Source organism: Solanum stenotomum, chromosome 7 (assembly GCF_019186545.1).
Source record: "Solanum stenotomum isolate F172 chromosome 7, ASM1918654v1, whole genome shotgun sequence".
NCBI classification, from domain to species: Eukaryota; Viridiplantae; Streptophyta; class Magnoliopsida; order Solanales; family Solanaceae; genus Solanum; species Solanum stenotomum.
Genome location: NC_064288.1, coordinates 1,710,302 through 1,723,146, shown reverse-complemented (window position 1 = coordinate 1,723,146; position 12,845 = coordinate 1,710,302). Strand labels below are relative to the sequence as shown.

General features: G+C 32.9%; 1 non-coding gene and 1 pseudogene across 1 annotated transcript; both read left to right on the top strand.

The window, feature by feature from the left end:
• Positions 1-1,675: 1,675 nt before the first annotated feature.
• Positions 1,676-1,793, top strand: LOC125871956 (U5 spliceosomal RNA). Its single transcript, XR_007447071.1, has one exon. It is a non-coding gene; the product is annotated as a U5 spliceosomal RNA (small nuclear RNA).
• Positions 1,794-8,682: 6,889 nt separating this feature from the next.
• LOC125871222 (uncharacterized) lies at positions 8,683-12,333 on the top strand (annotated as a pseudogene).
• Positions 12,334-12,845: the final 512 nt, after the last annotated feature.

The window sequence follows — 12,845 nt, the reverse complement described above, 5'->3', positions numbered from 1 at the left end:
AAACAAGAGAATATATATATATTTGTATTGCCTAAAGATATATTATTATCTTCATTTGCACAACTTGGACTTGGTGACCAAGTAGCATCCATAGAAATCATGAATTCGTCAATTAAAATAAGTATATAAGATGGAAATCCACTCATGAAAGAGACCAGAAATACAAGTTAAGCAATGCATTAAAATTGTGTTTCCACTTACTTTCAAATGAATTTTTTTTTCAAATAACAATTTTATATATTAGTTAAGAAACTATTACACTTCAAAAAATAAAAATAAAAATTGTTCAAATTAGACCAGACAATTTAAGTTTATATAATGATATGATCGTTTCCCCATAAGAATCTAATCAATTTTCAAAATAATTTTTTTAAAAAAACATCTCGAGTATAAAAATAGTTTAATTTATTTTGCTATTTTTTATTATTTTTTTTATTATTTTATGATAAACAGTGGGTTTTTTTAATTATTGATACAAAACAAAGTTCAATAAATTTTCTCTATAAATTATTATAGTTGTGTGACCTTTTGAGATATTAACTCCAATTTATTAAGATGACAATTATTTACCCTCAAATAATTTAAGTGAGAAAATAGTGAACATGGCAATAAAAAATTCATTCTCCTAGCTAGTTAAAATGCTATAAAAAAATAATATTGTCTGTTAATTATCTATCTTGATCCAATTACATGAAATAGAAAATCTCATAATAATTTAAGGGTACAATTGGAAAGAATTATTTTTGTAGAGTTATAAACCACACACAAAACTAGGTGAGAAGCAATGAACCAAACACTTGATAAAAATAATCTATGCATTACTAATCTCTGCACTACTAATTCATGCACTACTAATCCCTGCATTATTGACCTTTGTACCAAACGACCCCTTATAGCATAGTGATGGATAAGTTATCACATATACATGGTGAGATAAGTTAACCCAGGATAACTAATCCCAGGATAGTTAATCCCAGGATAACTAGTTCCCAACCAAACAAGGGTCACTGTTTCACAAACACAAACCCAATATCCCTTTTTCAAATAGGAAATTGGGGTTCATTACTTTTTGAATATATATATATCAGTACTCATTTTTTAGTTTATCTATTATTATATATCAATTTGAAATCGTTATTCTAAATTCAAGACTCATAAATTTCAAATCATGAATCCGCCTCTATTTTGGTGGAAACCATTGAGGATGAAAAATAATCAAAAAATGTGAATGCAAACTCATCATGACCTATTCTATTCCTCTAGAGCAAAGAACAAGCAATGAAGCTGAGGCAAATGCTTTCTTATTTGGCCTCAATTGGTGTTTAGACAATGACTACAATATGATCATGACACTCACCTTGAGTATAATTTTGTAAATAACAATTAGGATATTCCTTGGAGGATCAAAGAAACCATCAAGGATATCAACACGATTGTAGTTAAATACTGTTTTAGAGAAACTAATCAAGGACAATAAGCTATTCTCTAAGTCAATGGCTAATGGCCAATGAATCCTCAAACCAAAGTATTGGACATAACAAAGGTGAAAAGAACAAATATTGGAACTGCACATGTAAGTGTGGTTGATAAGAGTACCACATCGTAATGTGAGTGAGTAAGTGATAAGTTGGAAGCAGTATATAAGGAGCTTGTGCTTGTTAAATTAAATTTACGCAGCCACGCAGTGAGCACATAGCGAACTATTCTTTCGCCTTTTACTAAAGAATACCGTGTGCACGTTGCAATTAGTGGCATACGCCAGTTTTTGGAGGGATTTTCTTTAACTGAAGATCCCAACAACTCTACTTAACAAAAGTTTGCTGGTTGTTTTTAATAAATTAATAAGCGGAAAAGGGTTAAATATACCCTTGTTATACTTTTGGGCCAAATATACCCTCCCGTTATACTTTGGGCCAAATATATCCTTTATCCGTTAAATATGTGGGTCCTATTCCTAGAATAAACATGAAAAAGGTTGAGATCAATTTTAAAAACCCATATCATTTTTATCCGGTTAATACCCCTCCCGTTATGTAGTGTTAGTGAGATTGGGAGCATTATAAGGCTCAGATGATCAAGTGTTTGTAAATTTAACTCTCTGTGGATGCATGCATTGTTATTGCCCATCTTCTTGAAAAAAGCAAATGGATTAATAAGTCCATCACTTCTCTTCTTATTGTAAGATTTCGATCTTCTTAATTTAACTTGTATATATTGATAGTTGTGTAAATTCATTTCATGATCAATGAAAAATGTTACTGATAGAAACCTGATTTTTGCCTGCAGTTTTCAAGATCTGGCCTCACACAATTGTCTGGAAATGCACTCATGATCACCAACACCATATATAGCAATTGTCCTCTTCAGTACATGAGAGTGATGTTTGGGTTGCTAACAACGCCTCTCATAAGGTACTTGTTACCTCAATCACAACATGAGTTCTTATGAAGGTGATGTTCCTCACAAATGTAGCTTAAATTAGGGCAGAATGTTAATATATTCATACAATGTACTACTTAACCTTTCACACTAATAGTGGTAATATTTATTGTTTCTTGTATCTTGATTGTTGTTCTATTTTTTTGTAGTTACTAGTCATTTTAAGAATGTTTGTCATTTTTTTAAATTTTTTTTACTATGGCTTCTCTCCATACCACACCCTCCCCCTCCCCCACCTTTTTTGAAATGTTTTTTCTTGAGCTGATGGTCTTATAAAAGAGAGAGTTGAAAATATCGTAATTTTTTTGTTGATAAATTATAAGGAGAGAGAAAAATGAACAATAAAAACAAACGTACTAGGAAATAGAGAGAGAAAATCAAGAAAAAAAATCATTTTTCAAGAATAAGAATGTGACTTTTTAATGCCAAATAAATATAAAAAAATCTTCTATTGCTAAAAAATTAAAATGTGCTATTAAATGCCAATTAAGTCTATAGATTATCATAATATTCCAATTTTTTAATTATTATACTGAATCTATTATTGTTATTGCATAGGGATGACAATGGAACTGTTGGGTTTGAAAGTGATTAGAGCGTCATGTGGAAGCTTATAATTTGCAAATCATATGACGATAAATTAGATGACAAATAAAACTATACTAAAAGACATAATATTATTATATGATAGGACCAATTGACCTACATAATTAAAAACTAATAAAAAGAAAATATTAAAACTGTTGAGAGAAGAATTTCCCCATAAACAAAACTCTCAAAACGACTACATTGTGGATTCTATTATGTTATGTTATGAGAATAGGGATCTTCAATTTATAGATATCCAAATTTTTCCTCTAAGAAAAGAATAAATCAAATGTCACTTCCGAGCCTACACCTTGGGCGGAACTAGCACTCGAGAATCATTGTTAGCCCCAAGCGAACCCTTGGCCTGGCTAGACTCTCAGCGGAAGACTTAAAACATTAAGAAGAGAATTCAAATGCAAGATAACTCAATTGTCTCAAACTAAACTCAGAATGTTTTAATAATAAACATTTAACTTAGCCAAAGTGGCAACTCAAATCTGAACATAAGTCAATAACAAGATAATGACAAATGAACTAACTAACTATCTATGAAGCCTCTAACAACTGAGATGGACGTCGGGACAAGACCCACGACATCCTAATGAACTAACTATAAAGCAGTAAAAAAGGGGTCCTTCGAAAGCAAGGAGGCTCACCAACTGACTCTAAGTGCTCAACTGGATCAACGAGGCGCTGGATATTGATCCTGGTTACCTGTATATATCTGCATCATAAAACGATGCAGGCAAAAAGACATCAGTACATTGAATGTATGAGCATGCGAAGGGAAAACTAAACATGACATAAGCTTGAAAAGAATCTGAAAGGAACACTTACTAGCTTTACTCAGCTCATGGATACTCAACTCCAATGCAAAGTAAAACAACAATAAAGGTGCAATTTATACAAAGCATTTAAAACAGTAGGTGACAACTCAGTGTGTTAAAGAAATACAATAACAACTCAGTTTACATATAAAGTAGTATAATACTGTGGGAGTTTCTCTAACTGACAACCATCACTATAAGCTAAAGTGATGATATAACGTCTCACCCACACTGCCAGAATTGTCCTATACATTACCGTGATATAGAACGCCTCAACTAAGTGGATCCACTAGTATATACTAAAAAGTACTAAGGAATCATCTAAAAAGTATGACCCTTTCTACCCACGATGGCTACATGGTTTATGGAGACATTGAGTTGTTATGAACTCGTCCCTACATCGATGCTTAATACTACTCCCAAAATACTCAGCTCAAATGTTTTAAAAACAAAAACTCTTTCTGTGGTTTGAGATAATTACTCAAAATCTAGCTCAAAAGCTCTCTTGGAAATCAGTGTTTCCTCTCTGGTTTAAATGTGAAAACATTTACTCTTTGGGAATACTTAGTTCCCATATACTCTTTTTGAAAAGATGAACTTCATTTGTTACTCTTACTTAACTCAAAACTCAAGTCTTAAAACAATTTTAAAACATTTGTAAAAGACTTCTTGAAAAGACTCTATGAACTTTCTAGACTTGGCTCTTAACTTTCCTTGAATTTGAATTTATGAATTCAAGGTTATGATTCAAGTTTATGGATGATTTCTAGGTGTTTAGAAATCATTTAAAGTAGTTAGAATCAATAGGAAGTGTTAGTACACTTTAAAAGGACTTAAACGGCTAAACGACAAAAAACGGGTGAGGGCAAATGACCCGGGCGCATTCTTGGTGCACCGCGCCAGCCCCTAAGTTACTGGGGCTCATTTCTGGCGCATTGCTGGTGCGTCGCCCCAGCCTTCCTGGCGCAACGGGGGTGCGTCGTGTCAGCATTGCCCCAAGAAAAATTGACGAACTTTTCCTCTCGTTTTCTGACCTTAATTTGATTAATTTCGATTTTTTTTCTCAATATCTCGTTAGATTTAGGTACCCAAAACATATACACACGAATCTAACTCAAAGTAACTCTAATAATCGACATTAAACTCTCAAGAATTCCTCAATCTCAACCCAAATTCAAGAACGAAAGCAGTTCAAGAACATTCAAACTTCCAATCTTTTTAGGACGAATTCGCGCTGAAATAAACATGTTTGGCACATGGGTGAACGAACCCAACATTATGAAAGTCTCACATACCTCATAGGATCAAATCCTTGACGAAATCCGCAATCAATTCCTTATGAAGATGACAAAGCTTGACTTTTCTATTCTCTTCTCTCTAAAGCCCTAGCGTGAATTTTCAATTGTGCAAACTGGACCAATTCAGTTTTGACCCTAATTAATTTACTAAAAACGAAATAAATTAATTGGGTAAGGAAAAGACCATAATACCCTTCCAAAATTCGGTTTAGACTTTCCTTAACTAAATAACCCGACTTCAAATGGGCATATCTCCTTCATACGAACTCGAAATTGAGCAAACTCAGTGGCCTTGGAAAGATAATCCAAAGATATTTCCTACGACATCTTGTAGCACATCCAAATCATCATGAGCTAGGAGTCATGGACGTTTGAAGTTGACCCAAAACTCAAACTTAACATAACTTAAACAAATTTCCAGATTTTTCATTCTTACCAATAATGACTCTTTCTAATTTTAGCTCTTTCACTTAGCGAGGTGTTACATCAAATATGGAAGAAAATTATATTTTCCTTTCAGGAAAAGTTAAAGCATTTATGGTAATACGTTTACTTTCATTTAAAGAAAAAAATAAAACTTAAAATATGGTAAGAAAATCAGGGCAAAACCCTAACAAATCTCCCCTTTTGGTAAAATTTTCTTGACAAAACTTGATCCACCTTCTTCTCTTCACATAATCTTCATCACTACTACTTGTCATGGTTAAAAGTAAAGTTTAAAATATATGGGTTAAAAATGATTTTAAAATATTTTGTTTTTATTTTTAAAATTGCAGCAACATGCACTACAATAAACAACACTTATTGTGACGATATTTAGTGGCGACTCTGATTTTTGCTACAGAAGCTACATGTTCAGTGGCAACAATTGTTGTCGCTCCTGAACATTTATCTTTAGAGGCGACTTATTTTGTGTCGCCACTAATAATTGTCACTAAATCTAAAATTATACTCCCGCTGAAATGAAAATTTTTCGCTCCAAATATTTAGTAGCATCTTATTAAACGTTGCCTCTAAATATAATTTTGTAGCAATCAGGTCGCCTTTAATATTAATTTAAAAGAAAAAATAAATAAAATAAAATGAAGGTTCTAATTAAAATAAAACTAAAGGGTCATTTGTTCCTCTTTGCTCAAGCTAAAATAAGCAAATATTCCTCTTAGCTCAAATGGGTTTTCTATAGAAAAAGGGAAGAAAAAAAACGTATCTCTGCTCAAATCTCGGAAAAGGAAGGAAGAAAAACTCGTTCCTCTTTGCTCAAATCTGGGAAAAGGAGGAAGAAAAAGATCTTTCCTCTTTGCTCAAATCTGTGAAAAGAGAGGAAGAAGTAGTGTCTGTTGGTTTAATACTTCCTCAAATCTATTGGAATAGGGTTTTTTTGCTGAATATTCTTCAATTTTTCACTAATAGGGTTCTCTAAAGTATATATTACATCAAGTATGTGCTCAAATCCCGTTCTTGGTATTTGTATTTTCGATTTCACATATAATTTCTTTAACCCAGTTGAAATTATGTAGGAATAGGGTTCTCTAAAGTCGAAGGAGGAAGGGAAAAAGTTCCTAATTTGAAAATCAGTGTGAGAGTGTCTCGTTCAATTGAACTTGTTCTTTGTTTGAAGTTTTGAAGGTAAGATTCATGTCTATCCATATTTAAATATTTTTTATTTTGTTTTCTCGATCTTGAAAGTCATGTCTGAGTAATCACTNGGGGGTTGCACCTAGCCCTTTAACAGGTGATGAAGCACTTATGCAGATACAAGAGTTAGGAAATGTGAGTTTTGGTAAAGGGAAAAAGCAAAAGCGTAATGTTTCTAACAATGCTTATAATTGGAGGAAGAAAAGTATCTTTTTTCAATTGCCTTATTGGAAGAGTCTTAAGTTAAGACATAACCTTGATGTGATGCACATAGAAAGAAATGTCTCCGACAATATTTTATCTACCGTGATGAGTATAGTTGGAAAGACAAAGGACACATTGAAAAGTCGATATGATTTGGTGGACCTTGGAATTAGGCAAGGATTGCATCCAATTGAGGATGGGGATACTATTTTATTGTCGGCTGCTTGCTATGCATTGTCTTCTCAAGAGAAGTTGAAGTTATGTGAATTCTTGGCTAATTTAAAGGTTCCAGATGCCTTTTCGTCAAATATTTCAAGGTGTGTGAACGTACTTGAGAAAAAGATACATGGATTGAAGTGTCATGATCATCATGTATTATTGCAAGACATTTTACCAATAGCTATACGTGGTTTGTTGCCTAAGGAAGTGTGTGAACCAATTATAGCCTTAGGCAAATTTTTCAAGAATTTATACTCTAAGTGTCTGACCATTGAAGATCTTGATATCTTAGAGGCTGAAATTCCTATCATATTATGCAAACTTCAAATGGTTTTTCCCCCGGCATTTTTTGATGTCATGATTCATTTGCCAATACACCTGGCAAGTGAGGCAAAACTTGGTGGACCAGTTCAATATCGGGATATGTACCCTATTGAGAGGTAACATATAATTTATAATTTGAATTCCAATGTATTTAAAATGTAATATTCTATAATTATATTAATAAGAAATCTATATATAGGTATTTGCGAATACTTAAGTCAGATGTTCGCAACCCACGTTGTCCAGAAGGCTCAATTGTTCAAGGTCATATGGCAAGGGAAAACCTTACGTTTGGCTCAATATATTTAAAAAATATCTCAACCAAGTTCAATAAACCAACAAGAAATGATGATGGATTTGAATCAAATGGTGAGATGTCTATCTTTAAAAAAAGTGGGCAAACAAAAGGGGCTTCAGATGGAATTAGACTACCTCATGATGAGTTCAACCAAGCATGTATGTATGTTCTTCAAAATTGTGAAGAGGTTTCACCATTCATGGAGTAAGTCTTTTTTTAATTCAAATATAATTTCATATTGAGATAGTTTAATTAATCTTTACTAACACAAAACGTAGAGAATACATGAGAGAAATGGAAATACAAGGTGCAACGAGACCTCAAGGGATACATAATAACAAATTTATTGAGTGGTTTTGTGCACGTGTAAGTGTTTACTTCAACAACGCTTTACTATTAGTGTTGACATTTCATTATAAACAAGTCTTATTGATTTTTGTAGATATTTGTACTAGCTGCACAAGGACGTGCAACTGATGAGCTCATAAGCTTAGCTGTCGGTCCTGAACCATTGGTGCATCGATATTCGATATTTATGGTGAATGGATTTAGGTTTCAAACAAAAGAGCTTGTGAGAAAAACGCAGAACAGTGGAGTTCTTGTGAGAGGAGATGATGCAGACTCTAATAAGGAGTATTATGGTGTATTGGAGGACATTTATGAGTTGCGTTATGTGGGAAATCGAAAAATATATCTATTCAAGTGTCATTGGTGGGATGTGGCACGCCTAGGAAGAGGATATAAGATTGACCAATATGATTTTACAAGTGTAAATACTCATTGTGCTTTGAATACAAATGAGCCATTTGTGTTGGCATCTCAGTCTGAACAAGTCTTCTACTTGAATGACATGATCGATAAAGATTGGCTTGTTGTTGTAAAGACAAGTCCTTGGGACCTTTCTAATATGCCTGATGTTGAAGAAGAAGAATTAATAAATGACGAAGTTTATCAACAAGAGGAAGTCGAATGTAATATTTTGAATACCAATGATCATGAAACTAATATTGAGGTGTCTTTACATAGAGATGATATTGAACCAGAAACTGTTTTGCGTACTAATGATCAAGAAAATGAGGAAGATGATTTTATTAATGACCATCATACAGATGTATCCGAGGATGAAGAAAGTGAAGAAGAGTCACTTGTTGATAATGATGGAGAGGATAGTGATACATCCTTCTGAAGATTGAGAAACAAAGACGGTTCATATAGATGTCTACATGTTTTTTGGAAGTTCTTTGTATTTTGTTCTTTTGAGACTAAGATGAAATTAATTCATAACGCTTGTGGCTTTAGCTTTATAAACTGCTCTTTGTTTTTAGTAGAATCAGTGAGTTACATTTTCACCAATTAAGCAGCAGTTGTCAGCAAAATGTCCCACATTTCTTAAATTTATAGATTGATATTTTATTTGGCTGTCAGTGAATTACTTTATTTTACGAATTGATATTTTATTTGGCTTGTAGACATATTCTTAATCATCTTTAATTTCTTATTTTGATACTTGTGATTTTTATTTTATGTTGCAGGAAATGAAAGGAACTGGACGAGGTAAATTTGGAAGAGGCGATGTAAAAAGTGGACGTGGCAATTCTTGAGGACGTGAAAGTTTTGGAACTACGTGTCAACCACAACTACAACCAATAAGAGTTACCGAAATATCATTAGAAGCAGAACAATCATCTAACCCAAATCAAGGATCTCTACAGATAGGCCAAATATCAAGTCACCCTCTCCCAAGAACATCTCTAGAGACACAATCATCCAGAAATCTTGAAGAAAGCACACTCCCCTCTCCAGAGGTTGAAACTGGAACAGGTTAGTTCACCTCCCTTCTTAGTAGGAAACGACTGACTAGTGTTCTACCCGATTGTTGTTAGAGGATACCTGTTGGGGTTTTAGTTTGTTGTTGTTCAACTATTATTTTTTTATACAAGAAAGTATGTTGGTTAAGTGGAAGAATACTAGTATATTTTGGTTTTGCATTAATAGTATTATACAAGAACTATTTGATATTATGTTCTTTGAGCTTTTATTTGCTTTGCAGTTTCTCGCGTCAATAGAAAGAGAGGAAGAGGAAAATATAAATCTAAAACTGTTGATATTAAAACCAAGTATGGAGGAAAAATCAAAGTAATTATTCCAAATGACATTGATAGAGCTGTGAGTTCTGGGGCTAAAGATATTCTTAATTACTCAGGCTTGATCATGAGGAGCAGTATCTCGTTCCGAGATGGAAATTGGCAAAAGATTATTTTAAAACATGGAAAAGCAATGTGGTATAAGGTCAAGGTAATAAATCACTTTTAATTTTGTATTGCCTTTAGATTACCTAATTTATCAAACTTATTATTACAATGTGTTTAGGACAAATTTGAAGTTTGCATGGACTGAGAGAGCATAAGTTACAAGGCTTTGTGATAAGCACTATGCAAAGACTCTTTAGAGCTTGGAAAGCTCGATTGCATAACTGTTACTCTGCCTATAGTACCGATGAAGACAGATTGTCGCATTGTCCTGAGGATGTTGAGTTGGTGGATTGGAAATACCTAGTTAAGTATTTTGGTAGTGAAAAATTCAAGGTAACTTACTTATGCTTACATGAACAGACTATACTCTTTTAGTAGCACATTAGGATAAATATTTTCTGATCTCCTGACTTGGTGCAGGTTGTCAGTGAGAGAAACAGAAAAAATAGAGAAAAACAAATAACTAAGCATTCTTATGGTACAAGATCATTTGCAGAAGTAGAGGAATCTACGGTGAAAATATATTTCATATACTTCTTTGCTACATATATACATCTGCTCATATATTTTTTTTTCTTATTGAACTATATTATAGAGAAATCCTGAATCGGGAGAAAAAGAAACACCAGATAAAGTTTGGGAGATTCAACACACACGTAAAAATACTAATGGAGAACGTGAATGGTTGGATCCAATCACAACAGATTCATGTAATTCCCTAAAATAATTGCCTTGTTATCTTTTCGACCTACTACAAGTTACTTCCAATATGTAAGTTATGTTTTTGTGTAAATGGTTGCGTATTATTGTAGGATCAGCTCCAACAACTTGTTGTTGAACAACAATCTGAAGAGATCGAGCATCGCATGACTAGGGATGATATCTTATCTTCAGTTCTTGGTGAGAGATCAGGCTATGTTCGGGGGAAAGGATACGAAAAGAAACCTCCTAAAAAGACTCAAATACAGCAGGCAGACATAGAGGCTAGTGTGTCTTCAGCTATGGAAAGTATGCGTCAAGAGATGCAAGCTGATATGGATCGAAAGTTACAAGAAGAACGAGAGCAAATGACTGCTGATTTAAAAAGAAATATGGAAGAAGATTTGCAAAAAAAATTGGAAGAGGAGCGTGAACACATGAAAGGCAAAGTGGACAAGATGTTTCAAGAACAAATGGCCGCTATCATGACTAGAATGTAACAGGTACTTTCTCTTGCTCTTGAACAATTCTTCTCCTTTCATTGTCTGTTCTTCTTGTCGTAAAATCTCAAATGTTATTTAAAGATCTTATTTGCCTCTCAGTGAAGGCATTTTCTACCACATATCAAGAAAGAGTATGTGGCATCTGTTTGTTTTTTCAAGATTTTGATATTAGGAAGTTGTTAGCTCTGTTTATTGACTTCCCTTATGTGTAGGTTCTTTGTTTTTAGCGTGAAATGCCTCAGTTATCAAGGGTTTTAGTTGTGGGTGGATTGGTTTTTCTTTTTAAAAGTCTGAGATAAATATTTGTTTAATTGTGAAAAAGTATTATGTCTTCTAGTCTCTCTCGTGTATGCATGAAAAAGTATTATGAAGCTTTTCATAAGTTGTCTTGTAATGTGAGTAAATGTTTCTTGTTCTGCCTCTGCTATTAATATTAGAAAAGATTGTTTCTTGTTACTTAAGTGACTAACTTGGAATCAATTTAGCCTCTTGACATATTCTTGTTTCCTTCTGTGTGTTTACTCTTTTTTAACACAATATGAACTAATGTAACTAGATTTCTGTCACTATTATTACTGGATCTCTAAGTCATCACTAGAATTAGAAATTTAATTTGTGATGGATGTAGCACTTAAGAGAACAAATGAGATTCTCTTACTGTATTAGATTATTTAATGTCCATATCATGTATAGTTTTGATTGTTGATTTAAATAGAGGATTTGCTTGTTGTGTTGCAATTAAAATTTTTGGTGTGGGTTTTCGAATGACAACAACTGCCAGTATCTTATTATATATTTTCATACACAAAAAAATAAAGTATTGAAACTATGATGGTGTTGATTTTAAAGTCTTATGTTACTCTTGTTATTATTAGCATTTGATTGTGGGAATTAGAAAGTGATTGTGTGTTTTTCTAATTTCAGGGACAAGGTTCTTAAACAATGGGGCACGATCAAGAAGTAGTTTTAAGGCGTGCAATGAAAGTTTTTGCTTTTTGGCCATATGTATATGGATACAACGATAACTGAACTACTAGCGTGTTATTATATATATATATATATATATATATATATATATATATATATTATAATGTATAGTTGAATTTCTAGTACTGGGAGTATTTGTAATATTTAACTTGAAAATGCCTTTTGTATTAATTTTGTGAAATACAAATAGATGTTTTTAATAGCTATATATATGTATTGATTTTAGAGAATTTAATTCATAACATTAAATATTGTTCTTCAGTGATGAGATGAATGTTGCCACAAGTGCTATAGTAATTTTACTGGTGATTTTTAGATACTACTAAAAATTACTTTTTGCATTGACATAAAAGTTGCCACTGATAATTAGTTTATTTTGTGGCGGAAAAAGTCGCTGCTAATTAATAGTGTGTAGCAGCGAGATGAAAGGTGATACTAATAGTTAATCGTTTTTTGCAGCGGTAGAAGTCGCTACTGATATTAATGTTTAGTTGTGACAAAGGTTGCCACATAAAGTTTCTATGTTTTTGTGGCAACAATCTCGCCACTAAAGGGCTTGTTTTTAGTGGCGA